Source organism: Aristolochia californica, unplaced genomic scaffold (assembly GCF_029961685.1).
Source record: "Aristolochia californica isolate CCGP_79_NKW_82.1479 unplaced genomic scaffold, dmAriCali1.0.hap1 SCAF_8, whole genome shotgun sequence".
Taxonomy (NCBI): domain Eukaryota; kingdom Viridiplantae; phylum Streptophyta; class Magnoliopsida; order Piperales; family Aristolochiaceae; genus Aristolochia; species Aristolochia californica.
Genome location: NW_027182279.1, coordinates 7,255,364 through 7,263,878, shown reverse-complemented (window position 1 = coordinate 7,263,878; position 8,515 = coordinate 7,255,364).

The window sequence follows — 8,515 nt, the reverse complement described above, 5'->3', positions numbered from 1 at the left end:
CTTTAAGTGTTAGATTTTAGGTGTAATTGGGACAAGGGTAGTTTAATTTTAATTGGACTCTACTACTTTCCTCTATTATAAATAGAGGTTCATGTACTCTGATTATAAAAAGTCAATGAAGTATTTATCTTTTCCATAAATTCAATACTTCTCATAAAGATGACATGAAGATGTAATTACTTGTCTCTTTAAGTCTGTTATTTTGTAATGTTGTAGCCCTAAGGGCATTGTAAAAACTATAAATAGAGGCCCTTGGCTAAGAGGTTGAGCATTAAGTTCTCTCTGCACTTCTCAATCTCATCCAAACTCTCCTCTCCTTCTCTTGGAATCCGATCTTTAAACTCTTTCTGTCCTTTCTCTCTTCTTCTGTTCTTCTCTTCTTCCTCTTTGGCTTGAGATCAATATGAAAGAGTCCTAAATTCTACATGGTATCAGATCTAAAGATTTAGGACTCCCACGTTGAAGTGATGTTTAAGTACCTTTGAAGGTTTCATGCAAGGTGCTCTCGAAGGAAGAGATCCAACCATGGAAAGATAAGTGATTTCTGTTTTTTTTCCCCATACATTCATACTATGTATAGACCCCTTAATCTGTATATTACATCAAGAAATAAATGGCTTTCATATGAGAAATAGTGAAAGCTAATACTTGGTGTTTAAAGGATACTATGACCCTGATCTTCTTGCACTCAAATAGTGAAAGTTTGATCAAGAATGACTGCCTACAAGGTTATGAAGATCTATTGATTATGAAATTGATAGTTAGATGATGGAAGAAAGATATGAGACTTGCATGAGACTTAGCTTGATCTCTCATTATTCAAGACTAGTATTTAACTAGAATTTTTAGATTAAATCAAGTTGTTTTATGATTTATGGTACTCTGATTCTCCAAACATAAAGAAATTGTTTGTGAGACTTTTTCGAGCTCAAAGAGCAGTTGGTTTTGGTGATTTATGAAATTTGAAAATTTCTAATTCTTTGAAAATTTATAATTCCTTCTCCAACCCTTTAAGACTTAAGAGAAATTTCAGTGCCTAAAGGATTTTTTGGAAATGAGTAACGGAAAATGTCTTTTTAAGTGATAAACATGACACCTATCATAAGGAAAATTTAAGCCAAGCTTCGGTGAAGAACCAACCACGAGTTCATGGGTTTTTGAAGGAAAAAAATTTGAATTTATATTGAATGAGTAATTGATTTACCTCACTTAGGGCACGATTTTTGGCGTGTTTGAAGCCTGATTTGTTGGCTAATTTAGTGGATAAGAACTTATTTTTATTTAAAAGTGGCTGGTATTTGAAAGAAGATTAAGGACTTCTTTATTTGAAAGTGACTGGTATTTGAAAGAAGATTATTCAAATTTGATTAAGAGGATATTTTCAAATTTGAACTATGGATTTTTTTTTTTGGCAAACATGAGCCTCCCAAGATTAAGGTCTCAATTCTAATACAGATTCGAATTGTTTTAAACCCTTAAAAGTCCCTCTTGGGTTAAAATTCGGATTGGGAGGAAAATTCCCTTACTTGGGTTACGTATTTGTTTGCATAGCATATCATTGCTTTACGTGGTTCTCAAGCTTTATAAAGTTACCTTACTTCAGTCCCAATCAACTCTTAAATAGTGAAATATAGCAATTGGCACCATCTAAATTGGGGTTTTAGTTTGATTGGATCTCAATTGGAATTACAGTTGTTCTTGTTCGTGTTGTGTTAAGCACTTGTGTAAATTAAGATGGCTGAAGGAAATACAAGTAGTAATAGTGACATACTCAAATCCACTACTATTCCATTAAGAGGATGATCAAATTATCTTAGTATGTCTCAATCGATTAGAAAGTTTCTTATTACTCGAGACCTTCTCAGTCACTTAACCAAGCCTTCACCACCGATTGATGAAGAAAGTCAATCCTATCTAAAGTCAGTTAAGGATGAAAATTTGATGATTAGTTGGATTATTACTAGTATGGAAGAACATGTAGCCAACAATATTGTCCACTTAGATTCAGCCAAACAGATTTGAGACACTTACACTAAGTTATACTCTAGTACGATGACTTTACGAAAGTTATTTGATGTATTGTAGAACATGCTCAATACTGAGCAAGGAAACAATATTCATGAATAGTTGACTCAATTTCAAGGTTTACTTTAAGAGTTGAAGATCACTCAACCATACTCCACTTGTTAAATTAAGATGGCTGAAGGAAATACAAGTAGTAATAGTGACATACTCAAATTCACTACCATTCCATTAAGAGGATTATCAAATTATCTTAGTATGTCTCAATCGATTAGAAAGTTTCTTATTACTCAAGACCTTCTCAGTCACTTAACCAAGCCTTCACCACCGATTGATGAAGAAAGTCAATCCTATCTAAAGTCAGTTAAGGATGAAAATTTGGTGATTAGTTGGATTATTACTAGTATGGAAGAGCATGTAGCCAACAATATTGTCCACTTAGATTCAGCCAAACAGATTTGAGACACTTGTACTAAGTTATACTCTAGTACGACGACTTTACAAAAGTTATTTGATGTATTGCAGAACATGCTCAATACTGAGCAAGGAAACAATATTCATGAATAGTTGACTCAATTTCAAGGTTTACTTTAAGAGTTGAAGATCACTCAACCATACTCCACTTATACTTCAGTTCAAGAAAGGCAAAGTGAAGCTTTAGCAGCAACAATTTGTTTGACAAATATCAAACCATACATTGAAGTTGCTAAGACCCAACTTCTTAGCTACTCCACACTTCCCATCCTTTAATGATATAATCGCCACATTACTGCGAATCTCTGATCCGTTTCCTAACTCAAATAATGACGTTTCATCTGCTATGGCTACAGGTAATAGAGGTACATCATCCTCCAACCGAGTCTGCAGTAGAAATTCTAGAAGAGGCCGAACAAGAGGTGGTAGGACCGGTCTTATTTACTCACGCACAGAGCCTCAAATATGCACTTATTGTGGCGGTCAAAACCACCTTTTGGAAACTTGTTGGAAGTTTCTTGGTAAACCAAAATGGGCCACAAGTACTCCAACCAACATTACCAATGATAAATGGGAAGAAAAGGTTGAATCACAAACCAGGAAGATGACTCTCACTCATTAAGACTATGAAACAATATAGAAATGAAGTCATCTATGGGGTCATCCATTACATGTTTACATATGATTGCTACCACTATTGCTTAAGTATGCTTTCTTCTACTTCCACCTCTTCAACTTGGATAATATACTCTGGGGCCTCCGAATATCTCTTAGGTAACAAACATATGCTAAATTGTTTTATCTCCATGTATTCCTGATAAGTTTATTACTAAAGTTAATGGTACCCAAACCAAAGTACTTGGCAAGGGATCATCTTCTACTACACCCTCTATCCCACTTCAAAATGTCCTATTTTTTCCTCAATTCCCTTTAAACTTATTCTTTGTAAGTCAGATCACAAAATATCTAAATTGCTATGTCACGTTCTTACCCTCTTCTTGTGTATTTTAGGATCTAATAATGAAGTAGCTGATTGGTGGAGGCCATGAAAAGTATGGTTTGTATTACTTGGACCTGCCTCCATTAGCTGCACTTTCATCCTCTCCACCTGAGGCACAACTTTGTCACAACCGGCTTGGCCATCCTTGTATATCTTCTCTTCGGCATTTATTTCCTTCTTTAAAGTCTTTGTCTAATTTAAATTGTGAGTTTTCTCAGTTAAGCAAACACCCCCTACCAATAAAAGTGATGCTCCCTTATCTCTAGTATACTCTGATGTATGGTGACCTTTGAGTGTCTCCACTATTTTTCATGTTAAATATTTTATTACTTTTATTGATGATTTTACCCAAGTTACTTGGTTATATCTATTTAAAGAAATATCTGAAATATTTACTATCTTTAAGGCCTTTCATGCTACGTTATTAACCTAGTTTGGTAAGAAAATTCAAGTACTTAGGTCTGATAATGCTAAAGAGTACTTCTCTAGTGAGTTTCAATCCTTCTATCAAGATAATGGCCTTATCCATCAAACATCATGTACTTACACACCTCAATAGAATGGTGTGGTCGAAAGAAAGAATCGACATCTCTTTGAGGTTGCTTGGGGCCTCCTCTACTCCATGAAGGTACCCTACTTTTATTGGTCTCATGTCATTCTTACAACATGTTTCCTTATCAATAGGTTACCTTCATTTGTGCTTGGTCATAAGATTCCATATTCTTTATTATTTCCTTGTGAAAATCCATTTTCTCTTCACGTAAAGGTCTTTAGTTATGCATGTTTTGTCCATCTCAAATCACCTCAGAAAAGTAAACTTGCTCCTCGTTCTATGAAGTGCATTTCTTGGGTTATTCTCGCACCCAAAAAGTTTATATCTATTACAATCCTACCCTTCGACGGTTACTTGTGTCTACGGATGTGACCCTTTTTGAAAACACCTCATTCTATTCCTTGAATGATGCTCCTTTGGGTCTTGCATTCCCTCAAGCCACTCCTTGTCCATTTGTGCCCTTTAATACCAATGTCAGTCAGCCCCTTGAAGCATTGGCGAACACCACACATGTGGAGTTTTCATATCCTACCTAGGTAAGTCCTTCTTCCCCTATTCCATTTGGTCCACATTTGAATACTCAACCCATTGCTCTAAGAAAAGAACCTCGTTCTTGCACTACTTCTCATCCTATCTCTAACTTTATGTCTCACCATTAGTTGTCTTCCGCGTGTTATCAATTCCTTGCATTTCTTTCTTCCATCTATACTCCAAAGTCCTATCAGGAGGCCTAGAAACAACCAAGATGGAAGACAACTATGGATGAGGAGATACAAACATTATATGAAAATCAGCCTTGGAAAATAGCACTGCTTCCGACAGGTAAGAAATCGGTGGGTTGTAAATGGGTTTTATCGTCAAACATAATCTGGATGGGTCCATTGCTCACCTTAAGGCCCGCCTCATCAGTAAAGGGTACACTTAATGTTATAGAGTGGATTATGAGGAGACCTTCTCTCCTGTTACCAAGTTAAATTCCGTATGTATCATGTTATCACTTGCCGCTAACTCTTCATGGCTAGGGGTGGCATCGAGCCGAGCCCGAACCTACCTTTGTTCGAGCTGAGCTTGATTTAAATATTTCGAACTCGAGCTCGACCCGAGCCCAGCCTCGAGCCTAAAATTGTTATCGAGCTCGAGCCCAATAATTTTAGCTGAGTTCAAGCTCAAGCTCGAGCCGAGTTCGAGCTTCCACCTATATTTAAAAATTTTCATAAAATACATGTCAAATAAATTGTATGTAAAATTATCTATACATTCTGCATAAAATTATTCATAAAAACTGCATAATTATGCATAAAATTTATTCAAAAAAATAATTCATCTCCATAAAATGTAACATAAAAATGAATGAATAAATATGGCTGAAATGCGTATGAGATCAAGATTGATGGAAAATAAAAAATTAAAATGATTAAAATAATTATCCTTGATTTGGCCTCATAAATCTATATGAAAATTTAGTAAGAAATAATAGAATATGTATTAAAAATTATAATAATTTAATTTATCACATATGTATTACAAATTCATATATGCATACATTTTAAAAAGATATTAAACACTACGGTTACAATTGAATAGTTTAGAAAAAAACTATATTAATAATTAAAATTAAAAATCAATATAAAAAATTAAATATTTTAAATTGTCTTACATAATAGTTTAGAATAGGTGATGATGAGGCAAGGGAAAAGCGTCGGGGGTTCATCGATCAGTGCTTGGTTCAGTTGGAATGGCACTAGGCGTTTCGACAGATTTCGGTCCCCTCGATCTATCTGATAGTCCCAAAACGTGGGCTCTGTCTAAGTTCTGCAGTGCTCAATATCTTGTGAAACTGCAACCTAATACATGGGGTCGGTCTTACGCACGAGTAGGCCCAGGTACAATGTCTCCAATGCACAATTCGCAAACCTTCAATTTAAGTGGAAAGCCCTTAGTCTTTTGACCCAAGAGCGTTGCTCAAGAGTTCAATTGCCTGCAAGCAAGAACGTGAAATGTGAGTAGAGTGAAGAAAGGCAAACCAAGGAACGGCGAAGGAATGAAAGCGAGGAGATATTGAGCTACAGACAGGATCCCTCTTTCGATGCTCACCATGTTGACTATAACGGCTCTATGTCCTTAGTGAAACAACGCCACCATTCCTTGATAAGGCACCCTCCGCCACCTCTCAAACTCTCTCACGACGAAACCCTCTTCTGTGTCCTCCACCCCGCTGGCTAAACGGGTGTCGTTATTGGCAAAGGTGGCGCCATCATTCTCCATTGTAGACAGTCTACAAGCTCAATTTTGAAGCCTCGTGTTTTGAATCCATAGCTTGGTGACCTCTTTCCTCTTCCCCCTGATTTTTGAGAAGCAAGAAAAAAAATATCAAATTGGAAGTTGAAGGGTCGAATGATGTTGAAGACGACTTGTCAACTCCCGTTCCTAGCTCCTGTCTCCCGAGCCGCTCGTTAAGTTAACGAGCCAACTCGTGTGCTTTTGAACCGTACCATGGTTTGGTTGAGTTCGGCTCATTAACTCAAATGAGATTTTTTTAGATGTCGAACTTGGTCTGAGATCCTGATAAAACGAATTGAACCGAGCCGAACTCGAGCCACTAATGAACCGGGTTGGTTCAATGCCACCCCTATTCATGGCCATCTTTGAACATGATGTCAAAAATGCTTTCTTAAATGATGATTGTTATGGATTCAATAGCAGACCGATTCATTCAGAGGCATCGTGGCCGAGTCATTGAGTATTGAGTTATTTGCCTTCAATTTATTTTATAAGTCAATTTACTAGTAGTGTCGAAGTAGGGGCATATTTTTAATTTCTTCCTCTTTAACTCTTGGTGTCGTGAACACCATTTGGGGGGGGGGGGGGGGGGGGGGGGGGAGGGAATAGAATGGAAAAGATTCCCTTGAACGAATCTGCTCTATATCCTTCTCTTGTTGTTCTAAATCGTAGGACTCAACACTAGATCCTTTCCCACAACGCTGTGTTACAAGATCCATGACCAGGGATCATAACAACTTGGTATCAGAGCAAGGTAACATGGGGGATTCATCCAACATTGACGAGCTGAGAACCATTGTCAAAGAGATGCAGGCAGAGAATGAGGTGCTAATCAGAGAGATGCACGTAGAGATGAACGCACATAATGATGTACGAATGGCAGCATGGGAGACTAGACTCGGACAACAGATGGAGCAAATCACTAGCAGGGTTTCTGAGATAGTGGCTGGAATAAATCGGCCCCCTAATCGAAGGTTGGAAAACAACTTGTACAACAGACGGGGAGAGTAGTCTACAGGGCGCAAAAGTTTCCCTACACAGGGTGGAGGTTCTATGCCCAGGTATACAAAATTAGATTTTCCCACCTTCACTGGGTCTGACGACCCCTTAATTTGGTTACACAGATGTGAATTTTTTTCCAATCAAGGAATAACGGACTTTGATAAGGTGGGCTTGGCCACCTTCCACATGGTCGATGAAACACAACTATGGTTTCATCAAGTCGAATTGGAGAGACTGGTATTAGATTGGGAAGAATTTAAGGAGCTATGCACTATATGGTTTGGGCTGCCCGTATACAGCAACCCATTGGGGGATTTGGTTTTATTAAGACAGACTGAATCCGTGGAAGTTTATCAAAAATAGTTTCAAGAAAAATTAGCTTGACCGAGTAGGATGGTTAGAGTCGACCAACATATAAGTTTGTTTACAATAGGCCTTATTGAATCTTTGAACTTGGAGGAGGAGCTCCAAGCACCTGCTAATTTGGGCCAAGCAATGAATTTAGCTCGAGCACTAGAAGAAAAATAGAAAATTCAAATTTGGAGTACTGATTGGTAGGGGGGAGGAACAATTGCATGGTTGGCAATGGGGAGGAACATTTCGCCTCAAGTATCATTCCCAACAATGCCGCTCCAAATAAATACTCCCATTAATGGTTTGGCAGGAGATACAAAGCCCAACAGTCCAACATCCCAATATATACAAAAATTAAACAAATTTGAGATGGTTGATCGAAGGGCAAGGAACTTATGTTATAACTATGATGAACCTTACACAGCAGGACACCAATGTAAAAAATTGTTCTGGTCGAAGTTAGATACATTGGAAGAAAAGAACATGACTGAAGAACCTCTAGAGGAGGACAAACCAACGATTTCTTTGAATGCAATTACTAGACAGAAGTCAGCCAAAACAATGTAAGTGCGGCCAATGGTTCAAGCACAACCTCTAGTAGGGTTAGTGGACTCGGGAAGTACCGAAATTTTTTTAAGCATGATGGTTGCTAAGCATCTTCAACTTGAGATCTAGCCTCATCCAATTGCCTCAGTTTTAGTTGCAAATGGAGACAAAGTCCCTAGCTATGGGGTCATCAAGGCGGTAAAGTTTTCTATTGGTACCTCTCATTTTACTATTGAATTTTTTGTCATACCATTAGCTGGATTTGATATGGTACTGGGAATCAA